The sequence below is a fragment of the Rhinoderma darwinii genome, chromosome 5 (genome assembly GCF_050947455.1).
Source record: "Rhinoderma darwinii isolate aRhiDar2 chromosome 5, aRhiDar2.hap1, whole genome shotgun sequence".
NCBI lineage: Eukaryota > Metazoa > Chordata > Amphibia > Anura > Rhinodermatidae > Rhinoderma > Rhinoderma darwinii.
The window spans coordinates 230,467,014-230,481,676 of record NC_134691.1 but is presented as its reverse complement, the minus strand read 5'-3'; the positions used below and the strand labels follow the sequence as shown (position 1 = coordinate 230,481,676).

Here is a 14,663-nt window from a genome sequence, read left to right as displayed (position 1 = left end):
TTGGAACATGAACTCAAGGACTCAGTACCCAGGAACAGACTGTCGTACCGCTCGGTACTTTATGGACTATTTCCTGGGAATACCACGGATGGAGCAATCCAGGAAGCCTGGCGCCTTATGAACTGCTTTAAGGACGCTATATGGTTTGCCAGGAACCGTCTGATTTTGCGGAGAGAGAGTGTGTCCGTCCAGGACTGCCGCAGGCTGATCCACAGCCTGCTCAGAGACTATTCCACCTGGGACAGCCCGGACGTCGATGAGGAAGAGGACTGATACTCCCCTTCCCCCCACTCTCCCTTCTTGTGTGTTGTCTTTCAATAAAGCTTCGGGCCTGTGATTTCCCCCTTCCCTATCCCCTCCTACCCACTCCCCTATCCCATCACTTGTCTGTAATGCCTTGTTGTTTGGCTTTAGTGAATGCAAGAATGTTAGTGTAGCATGTGGTGTAATGTATAGCATAGGCTAGCCTGTACGGTGTATTATACTGTCATGTTATGTTTGACGACTGTTATTATTTATTATTTGCTGCTTCATGGCTTGCGCTGCGTCGCAGTAATGTTTGTATGATGACGATTGATTGTCAATAAAGCATTTTTCAATCAAAAAATCTGTTCTTATCAGTTTAATATCTGATACGTCCCCTATCTGGGGACCATATATTAAATGGATTTTTCGAACAGGGAGATGGAAATAGAGCTTGCTCTGTCCACTCCACGCATTGACCTGGTATTGCAGTATTTCCAGGACCGGTGCACCCTTCCCTTATGTGTTGACTAAAATCAGATTCCAAAAGTGCTATTTGTGTTTGCTATTGTTTTTGTCTTTCTGATGGGATCTCCCCTTTTAATCCCATTATTTCAACACCTGTTGGACAATGCATTTGTACAGTCATGTGTGATAATGAGCTCATTTATTAAATGCAATTAATTAATACATTGCCACCTCTTGTTGTGTGTGTGTGTGTGTGTGTGTGTGTGTGTGTGTGTGTGTGTGTGTGTGTGTGTGTGTGTGTGTGTGTGTGTGTCTTCTGTGTTTCTGTGTTTCCGGCATTTCACATTGGAACAGCTCATTCACCTTCCTTGTCTTCTCTCCGCCCTCCCTTTTAGGTAAGTTAAAGAGCTGCACCTGAGCCAGCCACTGATTGATGCAGCACCACAGTCAAATAGTGGAGTGGAGTGGAGTAGGGGAACAGCAAACAGCCATTAAAGCAGCCAGCCGCCTACCCGCCACAATGGACCTACCTGTGTACACTAGATGGATGTGATGGAATGTACTGTCGTCCCTACATTTCAAGAAGAAGTAAGAATTGCAGTTGCAACAAACCCTTGCTTGCCTACAAAGAGAGCAGCAATTTGGATTTGTTACTATGTTACCTGGAAGAATAACAAACTGTGCAAGGATGGAGGTTGTAGGAGCAAAGAGAAGTTGTCTGTAAAGTTGGTGGATGCCTATTTTCCATTTTGCAGTCCCTTGTCTCCCTCTTGTGGCCTCCTGGAGGCAAGTAGCTGTGCAAAAAAAAGACAGCCTGGCGGCCGGCTGTTGCAGTGTTGCCCTCTCAGGCAACACTGAGTGACTGACTGAGCCGCACCGTCTTATATAAAGTTCAGACGGAACTTTGCACGTGTCATAGTGGAGCCCTCAGGATTCCAGAGCCAGCTTTCTGACATCATAATGGGGCCTGCCTCAGAGATAAAAGCCTGGGCCCAGGCAGTGTTGGTCAGTGCTGCTCAGCAGGCAGCACCGGACTGGATTGGATTAAAGCTGATACAAGGTGTGAAGGAACAAGGGGTGGCTGTGGGCATGCACTTGCTGCCGCTGCCAGTGTTTATCTGCATGGCAGGAGGGCATTTGGGCGTTGCCAGGAAGGCGTTTTTATGTAGATTCCTCCTCCTCTTTCAGCACTGCATTGTGGTGCAAGCAAAAGAAGCAAATCCTGTCTGGCTTCCTCTCCGGCCTTTATTCACCTCCCTCCCGCTTAGTAGCTGTAAATGTGTGTGAGCCTGCAGGGCCCCATGGAATTGCCTAGGAGTAGGCTGAATCAATCGCTGCAAGGGGTGAACAGCAGTATTAGGCAGGCTCGGTCAACGGCCGGCCCATTCGGGTTATCGCTTCTCGGCCTTTTGGCTAAGATCAAGTGTAGTATCTGTTCTTATCAGTTTAATATCTGATACGTCCCCTATCTGGGGACCATATATTAAATGGATTTTTCGAACAGGGAGATGGAAATAGAGCTTGCTCTGTCCACTCCACGCATTGACCTGGTATTGCAGTATTTCCAGGACCGGTGCACCCTTCCCTTATGTGTTGACTAAAATCAGATTCCAAAAGTGCTATTTGTGTTTGCTATTGTTTTTGTCTTTCTGATGGGATCTCCCCTTTTAATCCCATTATTTCAACACCTGTTGGACAATGCATTTGTACAGTCATGTGTGATAATGAGCTCATTTATTAAATGCAATTAATTAATACATTGCCACCTCTTGTTGTGTGTGTGTGTGTGTGTGTGTGTGTGTGTGTGTGTGTGTGTGTGTGTGTGTGTGTGTGTCTTCTGTGTTTCTGTGTTTCCGGCATTTCACATTGGAACAGCTCATTCACCTTCCTTGTCTTCTCTCCGCCCTCCCTTTTAGGTAAGTTAAAGAGCTGCACCTGAGCCAGCCACTGATTGATGCAGCACCACAGTCAAATAGTGGAGTGGAGTGGAGTAGGGGAACAGCAAACAGCCATTAAAGCAGCCAGCCGCCTACCCGCCACAATGGACCTACCTGTGTACACTAGATGGATGTGATGGAATGTACTGTCGTCCCTACATTTCAAGAAGAAGTAAGAATTGCAGTTGCAACAAACCCTTGCTTGCCTACAAAGAGAGCAGCAATTTGGATTTGTTACTATGTTACCTGGAAGAATAACAAACTGTGCAAGGATGGAGGTTGTAGGAGCAAAGAGAAGTTGTCTGTAAAGTTGGTGGATGCCTATTTTCCATTTTGCAGTCCCTTGTCTCCCTCTTGTGGCCTCCTGGAGGCAAGTAGCTGTGCAAAAAAAAGACAGCCTGGCGGCCGGCTGTTGCAGTGTTGCCCTCTCAGGCAACACTGAGTGACTGACTGAGCCGCACCGTCTTATATAAAGTTCAGACGGAACTTTGCACGTGTCATAGTGGAGCCCTCAGGATTCCAGAGCCAGCTTTCTGACATCATAATGGGGCCTGCCTCAGAGATAAAAGCCTGGGCCCAGGCAGTGTTGGTCAGTGCTGCTCAGCAGGCAGCACCGGACTGGATTGGATTAAAGCTGATACAAGGTGTGAAGGAACAAGGGGTGGCTGTGGGCATGCACTTGCTGCCGCTGCCAGTGTTTATCTGCATGGCAGGAGGGCATTTGGGCGTTGCCAGGAAGGCGTTTTTATGTAGATTCCTCCTCCTCTTTCAGCACTGCATTGTGGTGCAAGCAAAAGAAGCAAATCCTGTCTGGCTTCCTCTCCGGCCTTTATTCACCTCCCTCCCGCTTAGTAGCTGTAAATGTGTGTGAGCCTGCAGGGCCCCATGGAATTGCCTAGGAGTAGGCTGAATCAATCGCTGCAAGGGGTGAACGGCCGGCCCATTCGGGTTATCGCTTCTCGGCCTTTTGGCTAAGCTCAAGTGGCTAACCAGAGGCGTCCAGTGCTGAACTCTCGGCCCTGCAGCATCGCCCTTTGGGGCTTAAGCTGCTTGTTGCTATAGGGAGACAGCCAGTGGCAGGAAGGCGATCGACATGGGCGTTATTGTACGTCACGCTAAGGCCGGGGAAACCCGGGTCAAGTACGGCATTCGGATCGAAGTTGATGTTGGATCAGAGAAGACCCTGGACCTACGACACCTGGTGAACAACATCTTGTTTGGAATTCTGAAAGTGGAGCGGAAGAAAATCCTTTGTCTTCAGGAGCATAAGGTTGGTCATTTTACCTTGATATTGACGGATTTACCTGCCTGCCATACTTTCCATTACAATTTGATGCAAAATGTGAACAATCCTGAGCTTGGAGGACTTACTTTTATCCTGCTGTATGATGAAGGAGAAGTCTTCCTGGTTGTTTTTCTCTACAATGCACATGTACCTTTGCAAGATATCACGGCATTCCTGTCTAGACATTGTGCATATGTTAAGTTTGAGAATAAAATCTTGAACACTGAAATGATCTGGAATGGGAAATACAAATTTCGGGTCCGGTTTCGGCAAGATATTGAGGAACCAGGAGGCTTCCATTTCCCTCCATCGAACTTCTCCATTGGAAGAGACAGGGGATATCTGTTTTTTCCCAGGTGTCCTCCCTTCTGCAGGAATTGTAAAGTTTTTGGCCACACAAGGGAAGGATGTCAAAATTCAGGGAAGTGTTCCAGATGTAACCAGGAGGGTCACAAAGCAAAAGAATGTGTCAACCGCATTGTTTGTAATCTCTGCGAGGTGGAAGGGCATACATTCAAAGACTGCCCTCTGCGGAAGAAGTCATATGCAGAGGCAGCCAGGAGCCAAGTGGCTGAGATGATAGCGAGAACTGGACGGTTGGGCGAGGAGGTACCCGCTGACTATCTGGCTTCTTTAAGCACATCTCCAGTAGAAGTACGTGTGGAGGAAGGGGCAGGCATGGAGGTAGCCCCGGTCGAGGAGGATCTTCCTCACCCATCCGATGCCCAGACTGGGCTACAGGGTGAGGGAGAAATTGAGGGCGACGTCCCCGTGACTCCTCCTGTTTCTTGGAGTCTGGATGAAGTGTTTCTGGAAGGAGTTGGAGGTCAAGGGGATTTTACCACTGTAGGCACCCGACCTGCAGACGAAATTCTGGATATGGGGGCTAAGAGAGCCAGGCTGGCCGCGTCACCCCCTGTAACCCCTGGAAGGGAGGAGGAATACCCCTCATCAGTGATTTCGTTTGATGAGCCTTTTCTAGAAGATCAAGGGACCAGTTTCTTCACATTAGGTTGCCAGCCTCCAGAAGGCAAAGGCTGAAGTGCAAATGGACAACCTGCGGTTATCTGGCTATGAAAATTAAAATATGGCATCCAAACCTACATTTGATGTCGTATCCTTAAATGTACGACTGATTCAATCTAAGCCCAGGAGGGCTGCAGTTCTGGATTTTTTAAAAAATTTAGGAGCTGATGTATATTGTTTGCAAGAATGCGGTATTAGGGAACCTGTGCCAGAACAGGAATGGCCATATGGCCAATGTATATGGTCTGGTTCTTCTATAAATAAAAATGATGGGGTAGGAATATTGCTAGGGAATAGGAATTTAAAATTAGAAAGTTATATTGTGGTGGAAGTGGGGAGGTGTATTTTGGCAGAGATAAATGTCAGAGGGTGGAGGGTAAGGGTAATTAATATATATGGAGCAACAAAAAAAGAAGAGAGGTTAGAGCTCCTAGAGAAGTTGTCCTTTTTTTTGCCAGGGAGAATTCCTACGATTTGGGTTGGGGACTTTAACTGTGTGACGGAAGGGGAAAAAATGGATGTATCTGGTAAAAAGTTGTACCAATTAATCAAAGATTTTTCTTTTATAGATGCTGCTGAGGTTCATTTGGGAAAGCCACCACCCGACACTTATAGGTCTGATAGAGGAGGGGTAACATCAAGGATAGATCGGGTGCTTTTCTCAAAAAATGTGGGGTGCATGAGTTTGCGGCAGCGCGATGTGACCTTTTCTGACCATGTGTGTATGTGGGCAACTTTTGAAGGGGATGTTCGTTTAGTGCGTGGTGCAGGGGTATGGAAGTTAAATGTAAGTTTATTAGAGGATGAAAGAATTGTGAAGGCTTTTATATATGCGTATAAAGGATGGAAATCGCGGCAGGAATCTTTTGGGAATGTGTTGGAGTGGTGGGATTGGATGAAGAATGAATGTAAAAGATTCTTTAAAAAATGGGGCTATAAAAAAGCAGCTATGCTAAGAAACCAATATAATGAGTTGAATGTTAGAATAGAATGGTTGAGAAAACTTGGCGAGCTTGGTGTGGATGTCAGTGATTTGATGAGGGACGCAAGGAATGAAAGTAGGCTTTTATTAGAGGAAAAAGGGAAAAAAATTATATATAGATCAAAAGTTGAAAACTTAGACAAAGATGAAAAATGTACAAGATTTTTTTTCAAAAAAATATGTGGTAAAAAGGATGATATGGATGAATTATTGAATGATAGGGGTGAGTGTGTTTCTGGAAAGGATGTGATGAGTGAAGTTGAAGGTTTTTATACCCAGTTGTATGGAGAGAAGTGGTATGATAAGGATTTGATGAATGAGGTTTTGAATGGGTTGGAAAATAAACTTGGAGAGGAAGATTGTGAGTCTCTGTGTGGTGATATTACCATGGATGAAGTGAGAAATGTGGTGATGAGTGCAAGTAAAAATAAAACACCTGGGAAGGATGGGATCCCAATTGAATTATATGTGAGGATGTGGGATATAATGGGTGGGGATTTGCTTGAGGTATGTCAGTATATGTGGAAGCATGGTGTGTTGAGCAAATCTATGAAAGAAGGTGTGGTTGTGCTGATATATAAAAAAGGTGAGAAGAAAAATTTGGCAAATTGGAGGCCAATTACTTTGTTGGATTCTGACTATAAGTGTTTTAGTAAAGTATTGGCCAATAGGATGCGTGAGGTTGTTGCTGAAGTGGTGAATGAAGATCAAGTGTGTGCAGTGCCTGGTAGAAGTATGACTGATAATTTGTTGTTACTAAGGGATATGATTGGGGACTGTATGGATAGAAAGCAGAAATGTATGGTCCTATCTGTGGATTTTGAAAAGGCATTTGATAGGGTGTCGCATGAGTTTATGTTTAGTGTGCTGTGTAAAATGGGTTTTCCGAGAAAGTTTGTGTATGCAGTGAAAGGTTTGTATGGGAACGTAACAAGTGAGTTTCTCGTAAATGGGTTTCTGAGTGGAAAAGTGGGGATAAGGTCAGGTGTCAGGCAGGGTTGTCCTATGTCCCCTGTCCTGTTCATTAGTGTGATTGAAGTGTTGTTGTGTATGGTTAGAAGGGAAAAATTTATGAGGGGGTTATTAATTCCTGGGAGTAATGGTAAGTTTCTGAAAGTATTGGGTTATATGGACGATGTGGTGATTGTTAGTGAAAGAGAGGCGGAGATAAATAGAGCGAGATTGTTGTTGAGGTTGTTTTGTAGTGCGTCTGCGTTTAAAGTGAATTGGGGTAAATGTAGCTTTAAGTGTTTTGGTGATAGGAGTGTGAGAATGGATGGGGTTAATTGTGAGATGGGTGCTATTAAAATATTGGGTGTGCAATTTAATGAGGATTTGAGAGGGAATGAAAGTTGGGATGAATGTGGTATGAGAATAGAACGAAAACTGAACTTTTGGAGACTGAGAAGTTTGACACTGACGGGAAAAATTTTGATAGTTAAATCTGTTGTGTTACCAATTTTACTTTTTTGTGCAGTTGTTTTCCCTTTTGCTACTCACAAAATTAAGAAGACGGAAAAGATGATTTTTACATTTTTTTGGGGGAGTAGAATGGAAAAATTGAAGAGAGAGTATGTGTATAAGATGTGTGTGAATGGTGGTTTGGATTTTCCAAATGTTGAGGTATTTTTGGCTTTGAATTATATCAAAGTGGTGTCTGTGTTAGTGCAGAGGAATAATAAGACTGGTTTCATGATTAGATACTTGGCTGGTTGGATGTTGTATGGTCTGAATTGGGTAAAGAGAGATGCAAGTGTGCCTGTGGCTTTCAAGTGTCCAGTGTGGTATATGAGGATTGAGGTTTTTGTGAGGAAAAATGACTTGCTTGCTGTGCCAATGAGTGAGTTTAAAAATAAGAATGCGGTGATGAAGAGAATACGTGCGAATGAAATTCCATGTGAAATTGCAGGTTTGAGGTCTAATGAAGTGCAGAGTGTATGGAGTAAATTGAAGGTGAGTGGTATGTCAAACAGACAGCGTGATATTGTATGGATGTCGCTGCATAATATCCTACCTGTTAGGCAAGTGCAGAAAAGAAGGGATCTTATTAGGTCTGAGGTTTGCCCGAGGAATGGATGTGGAGCAAGTGAGAGTGTGAGACATATGTTGTGGGATTGTGACTATTCGTATGAAGTATGGAAAGGGGTGGGTGGTTTGTGTAAAGAACTAGCGGGGGTAAAATTTGTTAATTGGAAAGTAGCAATGTTTGGAATGGGTGCAAGTAGTCGTATGAAAGATAGAATTATGTGGTTAATTATGGCATGTGTGATGGAAAGTTTGTGGGATGTGAGAAACTTGTTAGTGTTTAAAAGGAAATTAGTGCCTGTAAATGAGTGTATTAGGATGATTTTGTCTAGACTTTACGTCATGTATTTGTGGGATAGACAGCGTGGTGGTGGCCTAGATTCAGAGGGGATATGGAAGTTCAAAAAATGGAAATTCCTGATACGATGTAGGTAATATTGTTCTGTTTTTTTTTGTGATTGTTTATGTAAATTGAAGAAAAAATAAAGAACAAACCAGAATGATGATAAGTTTGAAGCAACGTGGATTTGATTTTCAAGTTTTGAGAAACATTATAAGTTGCTTATAACTAACTGAAATGGTTTTAAAAAAAAAAAAAAAAAAAAAAAAAAAAAAAAAAAAAATCTGTTCTTATCAGTTTAATATCTGATACGTCCCCTATCTGGGGACCATATATTAAATGGATTTTTCGAACAGGGAGATGGAAATAGAGCTTGCTCTGTCCACTCCACGCATTGACCTGGTATTGCAGTATTTCCAGGACCGGTGCACCCTTCCCTTATGTGTTGACTAAAATCAGATTCCAAAAGTGCTATTTGTGTTTGCTATTGTTTTTGTCTTTCTGATGGGATCTCCCCTTTTAATCCCATTATTTCAACACCTGTTGGACAATGCATTTGTACAGTCATGTGTGATAATGAGCTCATTTATTAAATGCAATTAATTAATACATTGCCACCTCTTGTTGTGTGTGTGTGTGTGTGTGTGTGTGTGTGTGTGTGTGTGTGTGTGTGTGTGTGTGTGTGTGTGTGTGTCTTCTGTGTTTCTGTGTTTCCGGCATTTCACATTGGAACAGCTCATTCACCTTCCTTGTCTTCTCTCCGCCCTCCCTTTTAGGTAAGTTAAAGAGCTGCACCTGAGCCAGCCACTGATTGATGCAGCACCACAGTCAAATAGTGGAGTGGAGTGGAGTAGGGGAACAGCAAACAGCCATTAAAGCAGCCAGCCGCCTACCCGCCACAATGGACCTACCTGTGTACACTAGATGGATGTGATGGAATGTACTGTCGTCCCTACATTTCAAGAAGAAGTAAGAATTGCAGTTGCAACAAACCCTTGCTTGCCTACAAAGAGAGCAGCAATTTGGATTTGTTACTATGTTACCTGGAAGAATAACAAACTGTGCAAGGATGGAGGTTGTAGGAGCAAAGAGAAGTTGTCTGTAAAGTTGGTGGATGCCTATTTTCCATTTTGCAGTCCCTTGTCTCCCTCTTGTGGCCTCCTGGAGGCAAGTAGCTGTGCAAAAAAAAGACAGCCTGGCGGCCGGCTGTTGCAGTGTTGCCCTCTCAGGCAACACTGAGTGACTGACTGAGCCGCACCGTCTTATATAAAGTTCAGACGGAACTTTGCACGTGTCATAGTGGAGCCCTCAGGATTCCAGAGCCAGCTTTCTGACATCATAATGGGGCCTGCCTCAGAGATAAAAGCCTGGGCCCAGGCAGTGTTGGTCAGTGCTGCTCAGCAGGCAGCACCGGACTGGATTGGATTAAAGCTGATACAAGGTGTGAAGGAACAAGGGGTGGCTGTGGGCATGCACTTGCTGCCGCTGCCAGTGTTTATCTGCATGGCAGGAGGGCATTTGGGCGTTGCCAGGAAGGCGTTTTTATGTAGATTCCTCCTCCTCTTTCAGCACTGCATTGTGGTGCAAGCAAAAGAAGCAAATCCTGTCTGGCTTCCTCTCCGGCCTTTATTCACCTCCCTCCCGCTTAGTAGCTGTAAATGTGTGTGAGCCTGCAGGGCCCCATGGAATTGCCTAGGAGTAGGCTGAATCAATCGCTGCAAGGGGTGAACAGCAGTATTAGGCAGGCTCGGTCAACGGCCGGCCCATTCGGGTTATCGCTTCTCGGCCTTTTGGCTAAGATCAAGTGTAGTATCTGTTCTTATCAGTTTAATATCTGATACGTCCCCTATCTGGGGACCATATATTAAATGGATTTTTCGAACAGGGAGATGGAAATAGAGCTTGCTCTGTCCACTCCACGCATTGACCTGGTATTGCAGTATTTCCAGGACCGGTGCACCCTTCCCTTATGTGTTGACTAAAATCAGATTCCAAAAGTGCTATTTGTGTTTGCTATTGTTTTTGTCTTTCTGATGGGATCTCCCCTTTTAATCCCATTATTTCAACACCTGTTGGACAATGCATTTGTACAGTCATGTGTGATAATGAGCTCATTTATTAAATGCAATTAATTAATACATTGCCACCTCTTGTTGTGTGTGTGTGTGTGTGTGTGTGTGTGTGTGTGTGTGTGTGTGTCTTCTGTGTTTCTGTGTTTCCGGCATTTCACATTGGAACAGCTCATTCACCTTCCTTGTCTTCTCTCCGCCCTCCCTTTTAGGTAAGTTAAAGAGCTGCACCTGAGCCAGCCACTGATTGATGCAGCACCACAGTCAAATAGTGGAGTGGAGTGGAGTAGGGGAACAGCAAACAGCCATTAAAGCAGCCAGCCGCCTACCCGCCACAATGGACCTACCTGTGTACACTAGATGGATGTGATGGAATGTACTGTCGTCCCTACATTTCAAGAAGAAGTAAGAATTGCAGTTGCAACAAACCCTTGCTTGCCTACAAAGAGAGCAGCAATTTGGATTTGTTACTATGTTACCTGGAAGAATAACAAACTGTGCAAGGATGGAGGTTGTAGGAGCAAAGAGAAGTTGTCTGTAAAGTTGGTGGATGCCTATTTTCCATTTTGCAGTCCCTTGTCTCCCTCTTGTGGCCTCCTGGAGGCAAGTAGCTGTGCAAAAAAAAGACAGCCTGGCGGCCGGCTGTTGCAGTGTTGCCCTCTCAGGCAACACTGAGTGACTGACTGAGCCGCACCGTCTTATATAAAGTTCAGACGGAACTTTGCACGTGTCATAGTGGAGCCCTCAGGATTCCAGAGCCAGCTTTCTGACATCATAATGGGGCCTGCCTCAGAGATAAAAGCCTGGGCCCAGGCAGTGTTGGTCAGTGCTGCTCAGCAGGCAGCACCGGACTGGATTGGATTAAAGCTGATACAAGGTGTGAAGGAACAAGGGGTGGCTGTGGGCATGCACTTGCTGCCGCTGCCAGTGTTTATCTGCATGGCAGGAGGGCATTTGGGCGTTGCCAGGAAGGCGTTTTTATGTAGATTCCTCCTCCTCTTTCAGCACTGCATTGTGGTGCAAGCAAAAGAAGCAAATCCTGTCTGGCTTCCTCTCCGGCCTTTATTCACCTCCCTCCCGCTTAGTAGCTGTAAATGTGTGTGAGCCTGCAGGGCCCCATGGAATTGCCTAGGAGTAGGCTGAATCAATCGCTGCAAGGGGTGAACAGCAGTATTAGGCAGGCTCGGTCAACGGCCGGCCCATTCGGGTTATCGCTTCTCGGCCTTTTGGCTAAGATCAAGTGTAGTATCTGTTCTTATCAGTTTAATATCTGATACGTCCCCTATCTGGGGACCATATATTAAATGGATTTTTCGAACAGGGAGATGGAAATAGAGCTTGCTCTGTCCACTCCACGCATTGACCTGGTATTGCAGTATTTCCAGGACCGGTGCACCCTTCCCTTATGTGTTGACTAAAATCAGATTCCAAAAGTGCTATTTGTGTTTGCTATTGTTTTTGTCTTTCTGATGGGATCTCCCCTTTTAATCCCATTATTTCAACACCTGTTGGACAATGCATTTGTACAGTCATGTGTGATAATGAGCTCATTTATTAAATGCAATTAATTAATACATTGCCACCTCTTGTTGTGTGTGTGTGTGTGTGTGTGTGTGTGTGTGTGTGTGTGTGTGTCTTCTGTGTTTCTGTGTTTCCGGCATTTCACATTGGAACAGCTCATTCACCTTCCTTGTCTTCTCTCCGCCCTCCCTTTTAGGTAAGTTAAAGAGCTGCACCTGAGCCAGCCACTGATTGATGCAGCACCACAGTCAAATAGTGGAGTGGAGTGGAGTAGGGGAACAGCAAACAGCCATTAAAGCAGCCAGCCGCCTACCCGCCACAATGGACCTACCTGTGTACACTAGATGGATGTGATGGAATGTACTGTCGTCCCTACATTTCAAGAAGAAGTAAGAATTGCAGTTGCAACAAACCCTTGCTTGCCTACAAAGAGAGCAGCAATTTGGATTTGTTACTATGTTACCTGGAAGAATAACAAACTGTGCAAGGATGGAGGTTGTAGGAGCAAAGAGAAGTTGTCTGTAAAGTTGGTGGATGCCTATTTTCCATTTTGCAGTCCCTTGTCTCCCTCTTGTGGCCTCCTGGAGGCAAGTAGCTGTGCAAAAAAAAGACAGCCTGGCGGCCGGCTGTTGCAGTGTTGCCCTCTCAGGCAACACTGAGTGACTGACTGAGCCGCACCGTCTTATATAAAGTTCAGACGGAACTTTGCACGTGTCATAGTGGAGCCCTCAGGATTCCAGAGCCAGCTTTCTGACATCATAATGGGGCCTGCCTCAGAGATAAAAGCCTGGGCCCAGGCAGTGTTGGTCAGTGCTGCTCAGCAGGCAGCACCGGACTGGATTGGATTAAAGCTGATACAAGGTGTGAAGGAACAAGGGGTGGCTGTGGGCATGCACTTGCTGCCGCTGCCAGTGTTTATCTGCATGGCAGGAGGGCATTTGGGCGTTGCCAGGAAGGCGTTTTTATGTAGATTCCTCCTCCTCTTTCAGCACTGCATTGTGGTGCAAGCAAAAGAAGCAAATCCTGTCTGGCTTCCTCTCCGGCCTTTATTCACCTCCCTCCCGCTTAGTAGCTGTAAATGTGTGTGAGCCTGCAGGGCCCCATGGAATTGCCTAGGAGTAGGCTGAATCAATCGCTGCAAGGGGTGAACAGCAGTATTAGGCAGGCTCGGTCAACGGCCGGCCCATTCGGGTTATCGCTTCTCGGCCTTTTGGCTAAGATCAAGTGTAGTACCTGCTCAAGCTGAGGTTAGTAATCATCCCTGCCGGTGGTACGTGGGCCATCGTAGGGGGATGACAGAACGCCGAGGTGAGGGCAGGGAACCACAACGGTCATCGCTCTGGTGTACGCATTTGGTTTAAAGGTACCATTTGTAGGTGACCAGGCGACCGCCGGATCGAGGTCATTAGGCCGGGTAGTTTGGAAGCCCGAGTTGCTATGTGCCCCAGGGCTGGTGACCCTGGGGTGCCCTAACTCACTGGGGGTGGGATCCCACTGAGTGAAGGCACACTTGCACGCACTCTCTTTCACGCTATATGAGCACACACCTTTATTCTCCCGGCCTTCTGGCTGGGAGATGAGGAATTTTTTATACCTGGCGGATGTCCAGGCTGTATCACAGCGCACATCCACTTATTTAATTTTGTTTTTCACTGTGTGTTTGTCACGTTTGTCACAAGGATTTTGGGATGCGGTGCCCTTTTGGGACCCTCCTGAGGTCTAGGGGGAAAATGTGTGGCCTTCTGGTTCCTTTTTCCCCTGCAACCCGGCCTCCCTTCTTCGGAGGGGAGGTGCAACTAGGATGCAGGCTCCTAGGTGGACACTGGGGTGGCAGCCCAGGTAGAAGCCTAGGAGTGTGTTTGGGTCTCCCTAAGCTTCGGCGAGGGGGGACCATCGATCCTTGATCCTCTAGGCCTATGGTTTGGAGGGTCAGGGAATGGTTATGCGGGGCCTCTCTCTTTTAAGAGAAGGGCTGCGATAGACCGCATCCTTGTGCACTTTTTGTGTGGCACCTCTGCACTTTTTATGCACTTGGGTGATAGAAAGCACGACTCGGGCTTTCAAAAAAAAAAAAAAAAAATCTGTTCTTATCAGTTTAATATCTGATACGTCCCCTATCTGGGGACCATATATTAAATGGATTTTTCGAACAGGGAGATGGAAATAGAGCTTGCTCTGTCCACTCCACGCATTGACCTGGTATTGCAGTATTTCCAGGACCGGTGCACCCTTCCCTTATGTGTTGACTAAAATCAGATTCCAAAAGTGCTATTTGTGTTTGCTATTGTTTTTGTCTTTCTGATGGGATCTCCCCTTTTAATCCCATTATTTCAACACCTGTTGGACAATGCATTTGTACAGTCATGTGTGATAATGAGCTCATTTATTAAATGCAATTAATTAATACATTGCCACCTCTTGTTGTGTGTGTGTGTGTGTGTGTGTGTGTGTGTGTGTGTGTGTGTCTTCTGTGTTTCTGTGTTTCCGGCATTTCACATTGGAACAGCTCATTCACCTTCCTTGTCTTCTCTCCGCCCTCCCTTTTAGGTAAGTTAAAGAGCTGCACCTGAGCCAGCCACTGATTGATGCAGCACCACAGTCAAATAGTGGAGTGGAGTGGAGTAGGGGAACAGCAAACAGCCATTAAAGCAGCCAGCCGCCTACCCGCCACAATGGACCTACCTGTGTACACTAGATGGATGTGATGGAATGTACTGTCGTCCCTACATTTCAAGAAGAAGTAAGAATTGCAGTTGCAACAAACCCT

At 45.7% G+C, this 14,663-nt stretch overlaps 5 non-coding genes and 2 pseudogenes across 5 annotated transcripts; all 7 read left to right on the top strand.

Moving 5' to 3' along the window:
* Positions 1-585: 585 nt before the first annotated feature.
* Positions 586-760, top strand: LOC142653792 (U2 spliceosomal RNA; annotated as a pseudogene).
* Positions 761-2,104: 1,344 nt separating this feature from the next.
* Positions 2,105-2,295, top strand: LOC142653631 (U2 spliceosomal RNA). Its single transcript, XR_012848556.1, has one exon. It is a non-coding gene; the product is annotated as a U2 spliceosomal RNA (small nuclear RNA).
* A 6,248-nt stretch (positions 2,296-8,543) lies between these two features.
* LOC142654225 (U2 spliceosomal RNA) lies at positions 8,544-8,742 on the top strand. The gene has a single exon (XR_012848938.1). It is a non-coding gene; the product is annotated as a U2 spliceosomal RNA (small nuclear RNA).
* Positions 8,743-10,080: 1,338 nt separating this feature from the next.
* On the top strand, positions 10,081-10,271 carry LOC142653629 (U2 spliceosomal RNA). The gene has a single exon (XR_012848555.1). It is a non-coding gene; the product is annotated as a U2 spliceosomal RNA (small nuclear RNA).
* A 1,314-nt stretch (positions 10,272-11,585) lies between these two features.
* On the top strand, positions 11,586-11,776 carry LOC142653628 (U2 spliceosomal RNA). The gene has a single exon (XR_012848554.1). It is a non-coding gene; the product is annotated as a U2 spliceosomal RNA (small nuclear RNA).
* A 1,314-nt stretch (positions 11,777-13,090) lies between these two features.
* On the top strand, positions 13,091-13,160 carry LOC142654735 (U2 spliceosomal RNA; annotated as a pseudogene).
* Positions 13,161-13,947: 787 nt separating this feature from the next.
* Positions 13,948-14,129, top strand: LOC142654258 (U2 spliceosomal RNA). The gene has a single exon (XR_012848957.1). It is a non-coding gene; the product is annotated as a U2 spliceosomal RNA (small nuclear RNA).
* Positions 14,130-14,663: the final 534 nt, after the last annotated feature.